The sequence below is a fragment of the Platalea leucorodia genome, assembly GCF_965183815.1.
Source record: "Platalea leucorodia genome assembly, chromosome: 5".
Lineage (NCBI taxonomy): Eukaryota > Metazoa > Chordata > Aves > Pelecaniformes > Threskiornithidae > Platalea > Platalea leucorodia.
Window position 1 is genome coordinate 13,939,643 of NC_138827.1, and position 17,688 is coordinate 13,957,330.

Here is a 17,688-nt window from a genome sequence, read left to right on the forward strand (position 1 = left end):
GTAGACAAGGAGGTGGGCTGCCTGGCCTTCCACTATGGACACAGGAGAAAGTTCAAAGCTGCCTTTCTGGGATGGATTTCTGTGGAAACTGCTGCTTTCACAGAGTCTTTCACACACATACTACAAGCTGATTTCAGCAACAGCTGTGGCCAGACCTGGGCCTCGTTTAATGCAAGAAGCACGAATGCTCAGGACTATTTGCCTTAACGTGGGCTGTGGATAGCAGGAGGTAGCAATACAAGCGGTATCAACACAGAACATCACAGATTAGGAAAATGTATGTCTCCAATGGCTGGTACTGTGAAAGAACAAGATTACAAAGCTCATTTCAGCTCTTTATCTGCACAGGGGCAATGTAAGTTCTGTTGCTTGACCCGTATGCAGGTATTAAATTCCTAGAGTTGCTTTCAACACATTTCAACAAAGCTCTGAAGAAAGGCTTTATCCTTTAACTGCTCAGACTCAAACAGATGCAGGAGAGAATAAGCATCTTTGGCTCAGGCCTACACTAGTAACGGCTTTATAAAAGCTGCTAAAAGAACGGCTGTTAATTTTCTGTTTTAATACACTGGACATTTAAAATTCAAAGAAAATTCGTTGCCTAATTATACTAATTGCACAACTTAGTAAAAATGGGCCATAAATGTCTAAGGCTGTTGCTTTAGCTTAGATACACGTGATCTGTGATTACAGATCAACTCATGCATATCTTTTTGCAATTTCTTTTGTCTGCCTCTAATAAAATTTGCTCTACCTTTCAATACATATTCATCAAGGCTTTAAAAACCACCGTCTGATAAAGAGGAAACTCATCAACCAGCTTCACTGCAGAAGTTCTCAGCAATTCACAATGGAAAAATATATCAGTAGTAACACCTCTGCAGTCTCTGTCAGTCATTTCCCTTTAGAGCAGTGGTTTTTGTCCTCTGCTGAGAAATAAAGCACCACCTAACATGGCTGGACCTCAGCCTGCATCAGATGCACGCCTCCGCAGACAGGACAGACCTTGCAAGCCAGCACGCAGAGAAATGGAAGGACTTTCTTTCAAAGCAGCGGTGTGTCTGTCTGAACCAGGTGGTACAAAGCTGGTGATGTACAGCTGTAATGAAAGCATTCGGGGCTCTGCAAACACACATCATGGATATACTTATAACTCATCCCCAGATGGAAGCGGAAATGAGCAGTCCGCATCGAGGGTCCCTGCAATACTACAAGTGCAATTACACAATTGTTTCAGTTAAAGCAAAATGAAACTAAAGAAAACAGTATTTCGATCTGTAATATCAATACCAAGTCTCTGCTTAGAGCACAGCAGCTTAATGTGTTAAAGAAGGACTGTATTTACCGTAAACATAGGACAGGGCTGCGAAGATGCCTTTCACATGGCTGCCTCCAAACCAAACCCATCCAAACCACGTTACTGCCCAGCCCGTTCTGCAGTTGCCCAGTTGTTAAACTCGGTGCAAGGGCAGGAACATGCTGCCTGGGACAGAGGGTGCACCCACTCCTCTGAGGGACATCGCTCCATTAGACAAGATCAGGTGTAAAGTAAAACCACGACCTTAAACAGCTCCTGTAGAGCATTAAGCCTTGAACTGTGGTAGGACTGCCCCTTTTCAGTGCAAGATAGGTGGGAATTACCCTTGAGACACATAAACTTTGAGATCTTCAGTACTCCGATGTCATTATCTCTTGGTCCTCATACTTCCAGTCTCTATTGACCCCATATTCCCTGAGCTTTCAGCTGGGTCAGTGGAAAGGAGCACAGAGCTTGTGCTGCTGTGCATAGGGACATCAAGGCTTGCCTGGGCTCGGCTGGTCCCTCACCACCACCCCCTGCTCAGGGAGGTGATGTTTCAGCCACACTCAGAGCTTTGGCCTTGAACCAGCTTCTGGGCTGGGCTGTGACCAGCAGGAAGGAGCTGCACAGCCCAGTTTGGCAGATGGTGAATCCAGGCTGTACATCTTGAAACATGACTTGGCCCGGCCAAGCCAGCTCCAAAATAAACCCTCATTAAGCTGTGTTAGCCATCACACATGAAATTCTTCTCATTTAGCTGTTATATAGGCTGGGCAGGGACACAGGTGAGCCCTGGAGTCCATCGCTCTCAAAACCAAACACTCTTGATGGGACTGATCTCGTGATTACAACTCTCATTACGTGCCAACAACAAAAAGCTGCAGTTAAAACGCAAATGGCAATGGTTGCTAAGTGACAGCATCCGTACAGGCTTGTCACAGCCGTGAGACAAACAGCTGTGGCTGCACAGCAATCCCATCTTTTCTGTGCAATTGAGGATAAAAGTGCTGTTTTCATTACCATTTAGTAACCTTAACTTTGACCTGTCAGAATATTTTATGTTTTAGGTTTTGACGAAGAGCCCTGTGAAAACAAGGCTAAAGCCTCCACTGACACCAGTGGAAGTGAGTTTGATTCAACACATCTTTAATATTGTATGCTGTTTCAACATATTTTCTTCCCAGTGAACTAGTGCACAAGGCAACAACACGGCTTTCTCAGCTGAATGGTCCATTTCTGAAAAACAGGGAGCTGCGTGACAGTATTTTCAGTGGGGGTCATTTGAAAACAACAACAACAATCAACAAAAAAAATACCTGTCAGCTTCTGAAGTGAACCTGTGGGCTATGTTCAACACTGAAAGTTTCTGCAATATCTGGAAAAGATGATAACTTTTTCAGAGCTGCAAACAACGTATATCCTTATAAATAAAGTATTTAAGCTGGAACTTTAAAATTACATAAAGTGATGGTTGAATTGTAAGGAGTCCGGGATCCAGCAGGGCACAAAGGGATCACTTGCTCCAGTGAAAGCAGTGGTGGGAGGGGGTGGGAGGAATAATAGGCACTTAAGCACCATTTTGCCTGGGTGGAGTATTGCAAACCCCTAAAGCAGAGAGACCCTAATTACCACAACTGGCAGCTCAATGCATCCAAGGAAGATAGATACATTTTAAAAAAAGGGGGAAAAAAAATATTGCAACAGGCTGTATACAATAGCTTGCTCACCCTACGTACTCTTGCACGCTGCAGAAAAACCTGTTTGAGGCCATGCGGGTAGCAGAGACAAAAGGACGGATCTGTCAACGTCCCATGAACAGATCGGAAGTGACCAGGAAAAGCCACCACCCAGCTGCCAAACGGAGCGAGAAAAGCACAAACAGGCATGCACAGCTTGGCACGCACACAGGCCGGCTGTAGCACAACCGAGAGCGCTGTACGGGCATATCCAGGCACTCAAACACAAGGGATCATCTTCAGCTGCTGATGCAGTGCATCTGGGCGTGAAACACCCTACCAGAGTGTGTCTGACCACATTTACTCCAAGCAACAGTTCCCAGCAACTGCTGAAGCTGATTATGCCCCTTTCTAATGAATTCTTTCGGCTCCATCCACAGAAGCCTTGATTTCCAGTGCCAGAGTAACAGCCTTGATCCTGCCGACAGCTCTAACAACACACGAGTCGCCAGCGCAGTCAAAGCTCATCCACATGCATAAAGCCAACTTGACTGTTGCCTTTGGTCACTACCGCCATGTCAGTATATTAAACACTTCTGGTTTGCACATTGTGCCAGAGTAAAATGGAAATTTTTTCTTCTATATTTTATCCATAAATGCAGCACTTTTCCTAGCTGTTCTCTTTATTCCTCAGATTGCTTTACCACAGTCTAGAAAACGAGCGTGCCTCATACCGGTATTAAAACCCTGAGTTCCTGCTCTCTAAATCACACAGCACAGGGTGAATATTGCTGTGCAGGCAAAGGGCTGACTTTTCAGCAGCATTAAATTAGGCAGCTCAAAGGTGTAGCATGCCGTCTGTCTGGCTGGATGAAAGGCACGTCCTCCGCGTACGCCATGGCGCAGTGCTGGCGGGCAGACAGTTCAACCTCGCCGTTACTACAGACATGGCATCATGGAGGGAAAAAAAAAGAGAGACCTCCTGTCTCCCTAATTCCTGTTGAGAGGTTCTGCCCCGTAGGGATCAGCCTTGCCCTCCCTAGTTTGGGAGCATCTTCTCCACCCTTTATTTATCACAACGAGATCAAAGATCCATCTCCATGGAAACGTCTGAGCTCAAAGAGTTTCTGCACTATGGCTTTACATCCTGCATGGAGGTTTTGGCACTGTGTTTTGAAACAGCAGCTTTGAGATGATCAGCATTCAGGTTTCTTCAGAAATGGTTTGATTAGTAACAATTGATAACCTGAGCCGCATGCATATGCGTGTAAATAACACGAACACCGCAGAGCAGAGCTACCGTTGCATTACGGCATCTGCGGTCCATGAGGGGCGCAGCCATTCAGCTGTACACCGAGGCATCCCATGCCTGGCTCCTACGGCTTCCAGGCTGTTTCCCTCATGTCCAGAGCAGATGAGGGACACTGTCATGTGTGTTCTTCAATAGCTGGCACCCCAGCGCTTTGTCCCCACAGCTGAAGCTCGGTAGGACTTTCAGCAGATCTGGAGACCAGAGCCATGTGGGCATATCTGCTCGAGCCCGCTGCTGCCTGCTCTGTGCTGCATGTCAAGCCTCGGAGGAGGCAGCTGCAGAGCTGCTTGGACCCAAATGGAGATGGCAAGTGGCACAGCACCCAGCCCAGCAAAGACTTCATGAATCCTGCATTCAAACTGTTACCTCTGAACCACCAGTGGCTGGGGCACTGGTGCTGGGTCATTCCAGTGACTTCCCTCCCGTAGTGCTGAGCTCCAATTCCTTCAGCGCAGTCACTCCTACAACTGATTGCCAGGAGAGGGAAAATAAATTAAAAAATAAGTAAAACAGACATGGTTTATGATATTTTTGTTCCCTGTTCAACTCACCACATGGCCACACAAACTGTTAAGCTGTCATACTGGGGGCAGGAGCGATCAGCCATGATCGCAAACAGCCATTGCAGCTGCTGCCGACAGAAAGTGGATGTGAAGCTGCGGCCTCGCAGGAATCCTGGATTCAGCTTAAACCTCATGTGAGGAAAAGTCAGGACAAAAAGGAGCAAAACAGAACTCACTTGGGAGACTCACATTTTCACAGGCGTGTCCCAAGAAGGGTGAGCAGGGAGTGAAGAGCACCTGGGGCTGTGTTAGCACTGAAGCAGAGCTAATAGCACCCACCTGGAGAGCATCAGCCAGCGCCTGGGGCAGGAGGAAGCCCCATCTCGCAGCGCTGCCGGGGGCAGCTCATGCTCCCAGGGAACTCGGACCACATCTCGCTACTGCTTGCGGCAGTGGTGAGCCCCAAGTTACCCCTATGCACATAGAATGTGATTTTTATAATCATATTAAAAAATTTCAGAATAGTAACTGTGCAGAGAGCAATCCAGCTGCCAGCATTTAGCCTTAGCCTAGGGCACAGGCAGAATATGCCAGGCATGAATTAATACCGCATAAGCTGCACCATGCTGAGTTTCATGGCTTAATTATAAAAGGGAAAGCAATAATCAAGGGATCTGTAAGGCTAATAAATGTTCTGAGAACACCGAATGTGACACAAGAGCCGCAGCCAGTGTGACAGGACATGAATGCATTTTAAAAGCACATTAATCACACACCGTGTATTAATTCGCAGCTGGTTTCCAATGACAGCACTTGGCCTTTAGCCACCTTCATAGCATCACTGGGTGCAAGCAGATCATCACCTAGCCCAGAGCAAAGCGGGCTGTAGTCTACCCACAAGAAAAAAAGAAAAAAAAAAAAAAAATCACAGCCATGCATGTCCAACAGGATACAGACATTAGCTCTGGCTTAAAGCTCTGCAGCCCTGTGACTCTCCGGTGCCTTACGCCTGAACTCAGTTTAGTGCTCACACCCGTATCAGCATTTGGAGGTTTCTGGGTCAGCGTCCACCAGGCTGCACAGCGCGAGTCACCTGGCGAAGGACAGCCCAAGGAGAAAATCAGGCCCCCAGCAAATTCTGCAATCATCTCTGCAGTAAAATACTTGAAAGCACTTCTGTTTCTCAGCGCCTCCAACTATCTCTCCCCTCCATCTCATATTTCATCTCACTGCAGCTTTTTAATTACGCAGACAGCTCGTTGCGGGGCTTTGCCTCTCGCTCACAGACTTCTATTCTTCTATATGGAGTACATGTTTCTATAGAGGGTACTGTCTCCAACTAGATTATTCCCCATGTGAAACTTGATGTCTCTATGTCTCTGTCTTAAGGAAAACTCTGATAAACCGTAAAACGGTGGTGCCACCAAGAAGAACCACTCCACCTGCGCTGTCACACAGTGATCCCCAAATTCCTCTAGGCCAAGGTGCCAGTGCAGGACGTGCCCCAGCCCTTTACCAGCTGCTGACATCAGCAATATATTTCTTGGGCTGAAAAGCTGCAGGACTAAGTGCCAGTCAGGGCTGCACATATAGAAACTTGAAACACTCCCAAACATCCACTTCTGCCCAATAATTTATTGCATCAGAGACAATTTCCTTACTGCAAACGTCTCATCCTCTAGCCCGCTACAAAGGGCAGCTCTTCACAGTTCTCTGTCCAAAGATCAGTTATCAAACCAACGCATTTCAAGAGAAATAGCTACCCTTCTCTTACTAATGATCCCAAATTTAACTATGTCCTACTTCACACCTCCTCTGAAACCAGGAAGCGAGATGCTATTTCTGCTGGCCTCAATAAGTGGACCCTGCTGAACCCCAGGGAACACATACACCAGGTACCAGGCCGAGTTTAAAGCCTGGGACGGATTGCTCAGACAGCAGCCTCCTTCCTCATTGTTCCGAAATCCTAATCTGGAGCCAAGAGGAAGCAATCATGAAAATTAAAAAAAAAAAAAAAAAAAAAATTGAGAATCACTCCATACAATCCCCAGATCACTTATGCCAGGCAAAATTTGTACACTGAGGTTGCATTCTCCTTGCTGTAAAAATATATATCTGCCCCCTCCTCTGCCTCTGCGACCATATGGGGACCTGAAATCATGCTTCCTCATGGGAATGAATCATGGAGCATCCACACTGACCTCCCACAGAGCGACTTCAAACATGAAATCAGTGGTAAAACGGAAAGAAGACCCTGCATAAGGGTACAGCTTGGGATAAAATAAATTTTCCTTAGATTGGCACAAAGATAGATGCGAACCAGCTATTTCCTAGATCCGTGGGTCAACAGCCCCACAAGGGTCTCTAACACCAGTAAAAAGTCTTAAATCTGAATAAACCCATAGTATTAGAAGCTGCCCAGGATGCACATGGAAGCATGATCTAGCAACTTATTTGCAAATAAATGGCTCCCCTTCACTCCCCTGCAGACCTCCTGCCCAATGTTTTCATCTTCCCTCCATAGCTGTTCTTTTTTTCTCCCTCTTATCTTTTCCTGCAGCATCAGCTTGTGACAGCAGATTGCACTCACTAATCAAAGAAGGGCTGGGTTCTTTTTGTTTGTTTCTTAAAGTCTGTGGCACTACAGTAACACCAGCCAAACACTTGTTTTCATTAATGTTCCTCCCCAAGCCTGCCAACAAAGCCTGGACCGTGTCAGGACACAGCAGAGGGGAACAATTTTGCTGGTCCCATGTGTTTCCAGACTGAGCATGAGCATTGCCCTAGGGGCACTAATGCCTCCACTCCATCACCTACCAGAAGGTGCCTGCTGCTCTCCTCTTCTACCACCTCCTACTAAGGGAAGGAAGCTGTCCTTCACTGCTGCCGATCCGAGCTGCTTCACTTGGATTTCTCAAGGGAATCACGGGAAAACCTGAGTACCACACCCACATCACTATTCACCCATGCCTCCGTGAGGTTCATCCCTCGGGCTCTTTAGGGAAGGGTGATGGATAGGGCGCAAGGCAGCATCCCGGGGCACGTCCTGGCACACAAATGGGGGTGACTTGGGCAGTGCCCAGGGCAGCAGCTGGGCAAAGGAGGGGCCTTTCCACAACACCAGCACAATACACTGCATTTTTAAGAATATCGTGAGTGAATGGAAGAGGCAAGGAACATTTGAACTCCCTGTCATGCCCTCTGATGTACGCGTAGAGCCAAACCAACCGATTTTGGTGAAGAAGCACAAAGCTCCTGTGGTCTTGTCGGATGTGGTCCCTCAAATTTCCTGTTCAAGGTGAACACCTGCTTTAATAACGCCTCATCTCCTGCTTCAGGCCCTCTGTCTACCCTCAGACACACCACCAGATCTTCAGCTCGCAAAGGAAGCAAACCTGTCCGCAGAAGGGCAGTCCATGCTACATCCTCCCAGTAACTCCCAGGGTGGTAACTCTCAGTCTCCACCGCAAACCAGTCAGTCCTGTTTCTCCTCTTCCTTTCCATCACCCTTAATATGTAGCAGATCTCACCCTTTGGCTTTTGTGCCTCTCCCCACTAGCAAATTTTGCAGCCATCTCATTTTTCTAGAGGCAGCAACATGAGACCAGATTCTTATATTTTTTGTGCATTCCCTAATTCTCCTCCTCGTGCACAGCACAGTCCAAAGGTGAGCCAGCTCCTTGCCCAGCTGGGGCTGCAATTGCGTTAGGATCAAAGTAGCTGCTGGTAATTCTGCAGTGCTGCCCAAATGTAGGTCAGTGCTTTGTGGTTGACCAGCAGAGAGAGAAGAAGAGCTGAACCCACATTGTTTCCTCTAGACTGACACTAATATCTAAACTTTAAGAAAGTTTGCTCGTGTGCATTTACGCTTTGTGATGGCAGCACAGACTGAAATTAAGAGGCATCCTGGCCCCTTCGAAACTGCCTCAAGATTACAAGGACGCAGAAATAACACTGATTTTTGAATAGCCAGAACTCCGATAACAGAATATTTCACACCTGCAGCAAGCAATTTGCTTTCTGAAAAATAACTGCACAGACATTCAGAGTGTAATCCCATCGGGAGAGAGCCCCTGCAGAAGCCCTGGGTCAAACTGAAAGGGCAAGCAAGGCTGAGAAAGAAACTGGGAGTCAGAAGGGAGATGATTTGCCCCAGTCACGCTGCAGGTCAGCAGCAGAACTGAAAAGGTCCTGACAGCCAGCGCAGCGCTCGCTCTCCATCAGCTCGGGGCAGTCGACTGATGCTGCCCGGGGGTCACCTACCTCCAGGCGGGCGTCCAGCAGCCTCATGTCAGCCTGGGGTGATAAAGGCAGAGAGACCTGACAGGGGTTTGCACCACCAGTCTCGCACACACCAACACCCCACCTTGGCTGGCAGGACAGGGCACAAAAACTCATCAGACAGACTGGGGCTGAGCGATCCTCTGGCCGCCCTTGCCCAGCTGCTTTTCAGAAGAGGACAACCCAATGCAGCACCATCACAGCTATCCAGGAGGGATTTAGAAATACACACCAAGAGCACAGTCTTCTATTCATTTCCTAAAGGCCAGTTGGGACCACAAGGTCACCTCTTCACATCAAGCAGAGATCACTACGTTTCACCCAATCCTTGCTCTGCTGAACCCAGGGACACATGTTTAGCTGAAGCCTGTCTTGTAGAAAGGCATCTTTTCTTGATTGGAAAACACTACCATATGGAAGACTTTCACTTTCCCCAGTAATTTGTTCCAGCAGCTAATCAACTTCATTCTTAAAAAATTAACGCCTATTTTCTCATTTCAATTTGTCTGGCTTCAGCCTGCAGCTGTGGGTTTGGGCCATGTCTCTTCTCTCTGGCTTAAACAGCTCTTGGGTACCTGCCTTTTCTCCTTGTGGAGCTGTTTATGTATTGCTATACAATTTTCTTCAGCTAAACAACTCCAGTTGCTTAAGTTCCAGTCTTAGGCATCAGTTTGGGGATTTTTTCATTCTGCTTCCCCCTGAGGATGTGTTGCTTCTTGAAGTTCCCTGCATTTACCTACCCAAGGCACGTGCCTCTGTATTTTACATCCTTCTACGTGGCGGCAACGGATCGTGGCCTCTCTAGGCAACGCAACTCGGCATAAACAATTGAGTTTAGAAGCAGAATAATGATTGCTGCTGCTCACTGCAGATAAAGGCCACTTGTGGTGAGCATCACGTCTCTGCTGCGACCAGCTTTAATCACAGCTGAGCTAATGCTGAGCGCAGCCATCCCGGCACTCTTCCACTCCCTCCCTGGCCTTACGTCCCCATCCTTCCGATGCACCGCACATCTGCACTCTCTAACTCCTGACTGTCTTCTCATCCAATTTTTAACTACCTCCTCCTCCCTTTTCCCCTTCCCATTGTACTGATCTTTTGTCTTAATAAAACCACTCGCCTCCTAGAAAGTCGGAGAGTGAATGTGTGGCTGTTTCCTCATCACTCGCTCTGTCCCTGCTCTCCGTCTCCCTCACTGTAAGCTCTCCTGGGCAAGGACTACTCACCTCCTCCTGTGTCTGCCCAGGATAAATGCATCATTATGAGAACATTTAATAACAATACCAGTCCTATTTACCTGTGCTGGTCAGTCAGTGGTCTGGCAGCTAAGCCAAGTATTAATTATTAGGTTTAAATGCAATAGGTTTCTTAGCAAAAAAAAAAAAAAAAAAAAAGGGCACTTTTGGAGCATGCTGTATTGGGACATTATTTTTGTCTGGTTTTAGCTCACGGCTTCCTCAGGACAGGAGCCGACTCTTTGAGGCTTGTATTGTTCTGAACACGTTGATGATGTACTACGAGCAACTTGCAAATAGATAATTTAAGTTAATTAATACAAATAAACTGTAATTACAAGCAGCAACCAATTAAAACAGCACAGAGGGCATCTCCTGTGCTTGGGGTAGCAGCCGAAGTGGAAGATGATGCTATTGCAAGGCCTTAGGACTCCCTCCCGCCCTCCCCACATGCTGAATCTCAGGAAGGTTTCCCACAAAGAGGCTTCACGAGCAGCTGCCGCTGCCAGGAGAAGCTGCTGCTTTGCCTCTCGGCCTGATTATGATAGCAGCAAATTAGGGCAATTTTTCACCGGTGATGCTGTCAGTGCCTTAAGAGCAATGTAGGTCCCGGGGATGGCAGGCTGCAGCACACAGTGATGGTCTTATTCTGGTGCTTGCTAACCCTGTGGCACGGCACATGGTCATTTGTCCACTTCTATGGCCACCTCGGCTCCAGCAGGACATTTCTGCTGGCCCTTGCAAAGCGCTTGGTTGTGCTGGGCGTGCAGATGGCATTTGGGCTGCCAAGACCACTACAGCTCCTGAGGCTGTAAAACATATTTTTTTTCCTAATTTCAGCTTATGTCACTTAGGGACACAGTTGGGTCCCAGCCAGGGTATTCCTTTTTTTCCTTCCGTCTAGGGATGGCAGAAATGAGGATCAAAGCACTGAAGGGATCAAAACATGAAAGCCAGAATAAATGAAGCCATGAAGAAATGGGAATGGAGATCCACTCCTCTAATATAATTAACCTTTCCAACAACAGATAATGTTCCCAAATTAAAGGACATCGTGGGACACAGACATGCATCCAGATCATGTGGGAGAGATGCACGGAACGAAGCACCAAGGCAAATGCAAACACCGCTCCTATGGAGGAGATCGCATCAGTCCCCGGCATAACCACATCACTAGTGCTCCGGTCTCCAGACGCCTACCCCTTCATTCAGTTCTTATTAAGAGCAGAGATTAAAGGGCTTTCAGTCCTTGTAGCGCTGTCATGTCGCTCAGCCCCAGGCTCTTTCGGGAACGCGCTTCCAAAAACAAGCTCTGGCTTTGCTCTCGCTCCTCTCTCCCAGGCTCCACCGAGCCGGGAGGGACCCGCCGCCGCCACCAGCCTGCAACCGCCCGCGGACGCCTTCCACCCGGGCCCGCCCGGGGCTGGGCCCTCTGCCGCCCCGGGCGGCCGCAGCCCTGCCTGCCCCGGCCCCCCAGGGCCCGCTCCCCGCCGCGGTGTGCACGGCGCCGCTCTCCCCCGGCCCCGCTGCTCCCCGCCCGGCCCCGCCGCGGAGCCGCCCCGCGGCCCCGCCCCGAGGGCGCCCCCGGCGGTTGCCCCGCGCAGCGGCGGGAGGCGGCTCTCGGCGGCGGCTCGGCGAATCCCGCGGGCTCCGGGCGGAGGGGCCGAGCCCCCCCTTTGCTCCCCCTTTTTCTTCTTCCTCCTCCTCCTGCTCCTCCTGCCGCCGCCGCTGCCGGGCTCTGCTCCGCCTCGCCAGCCCCGAGCCGGGTGCCTCGGCCCTGCCGCACCTCCCCGGCCTCCGCAGCCCCGGCCCGGCGGGCGGTGAGTCCCTGCGCCCTCCCCGGGCGGGTCGGGCTGGGCACGGGGGGCGCGGGGTCGGCCTCGTCGCGGGGAGGGCGCAGCCCGGCGCGCCGGGAAGGGGGGTCCGGCCGGCCCCGGGGTGCGGGGGGAGCCCCCCCGGGCGGGGGAGCGCAGGCTCGGGGCATCTCCGCGGGTGATGGGCATCGCTCCGCGGGTGATGGTGGCCGTGCTCGGGGCATCCTGCCCTGGTGATGGCGGGTCCCGCTTAGGGCATCCCGGGGTGCGGGGGGCCGCGCTTGGGACATCCCCCGCCCCACGCCGGGGGCTGGGGGCCGGGCTGGGGGCATCGTCCCCACGGGGCGCCGGGGGTCCTGCCCGGGGCACTCGCCTGGAGTGCGGGGGCCGTCCTTGGAGCACCCTCCCGGGGGCTGAGCTCGGTGCATCCTGCCCAGCGGTGCCGGGCGCCGTGCTTGGTGCATCGTCCCAGGGTGCGGGGGGACTCGGTCCTTCCCCACCCACCCACCCGTGCGATCCCCGCCCCGGGGAGCAGCATCAACTGCCCCTTTTGCAAATCAGCAGGGCCGGGGGGCTCAGGTGTCCCAGGAGCAGGACCTGCTCCTGCAGCGTTTCCAGAACGTGCCTCTTCCCCAGCAAACCTCCGGGCTGGCAGAGCTGTCTGGCGGGTGGGCACAGCTGGCCACTAAGACATCTTGGGTTTGGGGTCTGGCTTTGTGTGTGCCCCCCAAGCCATGCTGGCTTTGTGGCTCCTCGGCCGCAGTGCTGCCCTGGAGCCCCCGCCTTCTCCTTGGCTGTAAAATGCACATAAACATCCCCTACCTGGTGGCACCACTTACAAAGCACTTGATTTCTTGGGAGGAGGCACAGCATTACGGTGCATTTATATGGCATGATGAACCACTTTTATAATGCCTGTGCTCGAGGGAATATCTAACCATAGCCATACCTGTTTGGGCATTCATCTGTATGGAAAATGCAGCCTCTTTCCTGGCTAACACTGGGGTTGTCTTGCAGAAACCATTTAGTCTGTCTAGACAAGTATGATGAAGAGCAAAGTGCCGGGAGCTGTGAATGATTAGAGCTCGGGTACCTCTGCAGTGTTAGGTTTGTTGTACAGCGCTGGTAGGTGTTGCTTGGTGCTTTTGGGTCTTTGGTTAGCAAACGCACAGCAACCAGCCCGTAGATTGTAGGGGTTTGTTTCACGTAAGAGCAAGAGAAGAAGAATGCAGCCAGCCCTTCATCACACATGTGCATGGGAGAAGCATCCCAGGGAGTTAAGGGGATAACCAGGCTAAAATGAACACAGAAAGCACTGAAAATGGTGAGTAAATGGGTGATGAGGGAGAGGAGGGGGAAAGGCGTATACCATCAGCTTACTTTCTGGAGGGTAGCACAGAGAAGTTCATGAATGTTTGTATGGCACTTAGAGACTCTCAAATAAAAGGCACAAATAAAAAAAAAGTATCATTATGTATGAGCATAGAATAAATAAAATCCTTAGGACAGAAGACTGAAACTAGGGATAATGTATGTCCTTAATACATATTCAAATGAAGAGAAGTGTATTGAAGAGAGCAGGCTTTAATGTAAAACAAAATCAAGGGGAAAGTGGATGTGTAGGTGTTCTTAAATACTTAAGAACACTTAAATAAGGACAGATGGAAGCATCTGTCTCCATCTTAGGTATTTAATGACCTTTACAAACCTAGTCTTTAATCCTGCAAACCTTTCTGCATACGAGTTGTCCATCTGACTCGCCCAGCAGTCCGAGTAAATTAATGAGAAAGATTCATGTGAGGACAAACTTCCAGAACTGAGCCTTGCGGCAATAACATGTCAATCACAGTTCCAATATGACAGGTAGATTCTCCTCCCAGTAAATGCATGTGTGAATCCCTGATGGTTTCCACAGCTCCAGGAATGACTCATTTTGAGAGAGACCACACAAAGCATCTGTTTCCGAGTCACAAACATATTCTAGAGACATTACACATAAATATTATTGGGATCTGGCAGTACGTGAGGCCAGAAGGTTTTATCTTACTTGATGGTCTGGAACACACGCAGATCTGACTCAATGTTTTGTGGCCATTTAGTGCAAAGTGAACGGAAGATGCTACAGTTCCTCGTGGGTACCTGTGTGGGGATGATCAGGGCCAGAGTGTATTTTATCCATGAGCAGAGGAGATCGATTCTGAGAAGTGCTGAGCATCTTGAAATTCCCCCGCAGCCCCTGGGAGTTGCCCCATTTCAGGTCTGAACCTGGCCGAACAGATTTGGTTAGACCCCGGTCGCTGGGCATGTTCAGCAGGCAAAGCCTGGCTCTGTGCAAGGGGCTGTGTTTAGGTCCCCCGGGAAGGAGCTGGACTAGTGAGAATTTTATTTGGACCGGGGTTAAATGCTCTCACACCTCGGTGTCCTCTCTCTGTCCCATTGCACTGGAATTTCTTGCCCATTGAGAGTTCAGCTTCTCAGTCAAGAAAAATCTCTTTCTGTACATGTCAACAAATAAATTGAGAAAATTGCTTTCAGGCTGTCATCTGTGTGGGACTGGGAAGGAGAGACTGATCCTAGAGTGGCAGTAGCAGACACCAACTGCAAATCTCAGGAAAAGAGCTATTAAGCAACTAGGGCATGTGTTGATAATTAGTTAATGCTTGTTATGTTTGCTCTGGGCTTTTCATTTCTATTGACTGGCTATGAATTTTCTGCACTGTCACTGCTTGTTTACAGTACAGCACCTAACTTAAGCAATTAATCAATTTTAAGAGACTCTGCTAATGTCCCTCTGACATCCGAAGAGCCCAGTTAAGCGAGTCTGCCTCTAAATACCTCACAAGAGCTGAGAGGGGAAGGAAACCAAATGAGTCTCCTTCTGTGCTTCTGCAGCCTGCAGCCTGTGTAAGAGAGTCAGAGTTAGAAATGACTTGTAAGTTGACTTATAAAATAAACAACTTCAGAATGACCAGCTTTAAAAAAGTTTTAAAAAAATGTATATATAAAAATACAATCTGTACAATGTTAGTGCCAAATTCCATAAAATACCACATAAATCCATTATGTACTGAGTGCCCTTCTCTGGACCTGTATGACATAGATTTTCGCACACAAGACCATTTCTATCTTGTCAGAATATCCTGAGTGAACTCGCACTGTACGATATTGCCTTGGCTTTTGAGAATTACACTGGTACTGTCAGCCCCAGGCATATCTATCCAAGAAAGCAATGTCAATATAATAGAGAATAAATGACATAACTGTGAATTACAAAAAGAATAATTCATAGGTAATTTTCAATTACAGGGAATAATTTATAGGTGCCTGATTTGCAAAGAGAATAATTTATGAGTAACCTGAATTGCATATAAAGCGCGTTACAGGTTGCTGTAAGAAAGGAAGCATACCGACTGCTCAGCTGTCACGTGCCGAGACTGGATTTTGGGGGCCTTTCTTGTGAAAACACCCACCATGAAAAAAATCCGTCAAATTACATAGTAAAAAGATTTGTGTAAACTGCCCAATCTGATCTGAAACCCCTATATGTTACCAAAAGCCAGACATATGGCCCATGTTGTCCTTGGAGCTCCTGACTCACAGCAGGTACCACAAGCAAAAAGGCCACAACTGGGTTCCCACAACACGATCATTGGAAAAGGCTGTCCCCAACAGCAGGCAAGGAGCCAGGTGCCAAAACCTTTGGGTTATGTGTGTCCCCACTGCACTGCATGGATGTGATGATGAATAATATGAAAGAAAGATCTGAATAATAGAAAAGACAGGGAGGTCTCCATAAACTGGATTAGGGTTCCCAGCACAGGCTGGCTCCTTCCCTGCCCCATCAGGGACCCTGTGGGTGCCAGGAGGGCACAAGCTCATGTTTCATACTGCACAGAAAGGCATCGCTCATTTGTACGATCCAATATGGGTGCTCCTTGTTTTGGAAAAATTACATTAGCCAATGGCTGCAAGACGGAATGACAAAACGCAGATTGGGAATAGGATGCCTTTTTCTCATGGTAAAAGTAGAAAATGGCACATCAGTGGACGTGCTGAGTGTCTCCACTTGCAGCAGATCTTTAAATTATTATTTTGCTTAAAGGATTTCCTCCAGTGCAACTACAAGTTACTGGCCTTTTAAGTAAAAAGAGTTACTTTCTCCTCCTCAGGACTTGCTAGTCAAGTCCTACGGCTTGTCATTAAACAAAGGTCTAAATTAGCTGCTGCTTCTCTTTAAAGACGTGATGTCTCCTTCCTATATACCTGAAGGGCAGAAGGATGCATTGGTGCTTCCACTTCTTCATCACCACCTTGGCATCTTAAAAACTGAGGGAGGAAAAGAAATGCAAGCTAAAGTGCCATTGCCTCCTGAAGCACTGCATCAGGGAGTTATACAAGGCACCCTTGGCACAAGAGCTAAAAATTACAAAGCCCTTTTGCACTACTTCAGTTAATGAAACACTATATCCATATATTAGATCAAGCACAAATAACATCTACTATAGTTAATGTTATAAAATGGTTTCTTTTTTAAACTGCTAAAGTTGTCCATAAAAATTTTCTGAGGCGTTAATTTTCTCTGGTGAAGTGTTTTAGAAAAGCTTGTTAAAGAGAAGTAATTGTGTTGGATTTGGAGAACGTAATGCGTTGCTGCTATTCTGTCGGAAGCAAAACCAGAGTCTCCAGGAGAAGGAGGCACGCGTCACTCCGGACTGTGCGTTGCAAGTGAATTCCTGTGCTTGAGCTTTCAAACCGCTAAAGCGTAATCGTGGACATCCTTGGGCATGGTGGATATTCACAAAATACCCATAGTCATAGCCAGGAACGTCTGGAGCTGGGTGAATGTCCCCTTTTAGGAAGCCTTGGGAAACAATGTATATCCCATAGCTTTGAGTATACACTATATTCCATGAGAGAGCCCCAGGGAAGACATGCTAGAAGACTGTGCGCTCATTGTATCTGCTGTTGCATACATCCACTCTTTGCTACTTCCATTTAGAAGAGAAAAATCCATTCATTTTCTAAGCAGCTCCTCCTCCCCCAGACCCACGCTCCATTTATTGCCAGGAAGCGCTGATGAAAGCGGCTCGTGCTTCTCAGAAACCTTCTTTGACAAGATCACTCTCAACCTGGACCAAGTGCAAAGTCTCTCCTTGATTTCCCTGGAAGCAGTGGGCAGGCAGTAGCTCACAGGATCACGTCCTCAGTTGTTTTAATATTGCTAATAGTTTCCGAGTGTAAGTAAGTTCTGCACGACTGGAAAAATGATGCTTGTATTTAAAGTTTGTGCAGAACAAGTGAAATCGTGGCTTTAGGAAAAGGCAAATCTTCACCCTAGCCCAAGGCAAAACTCCTGATGACCTGGTGGGGTCAGACTCTCACTTCATCCTCCCAAATCTGGAAGCAAGTCAGAAGCGTAGAGATTTGGGTGACAAAGTACAGAACAACCCCACACAAATTCTTGTTGCTACCTGTGAAAATCAGGAGAAGCGCTTTGGACATTTTTTGAGCAATAACAAGAGGTGGCTGGGAAAGCATTGCAGATTTTATTTCTAAACTTCCATTGG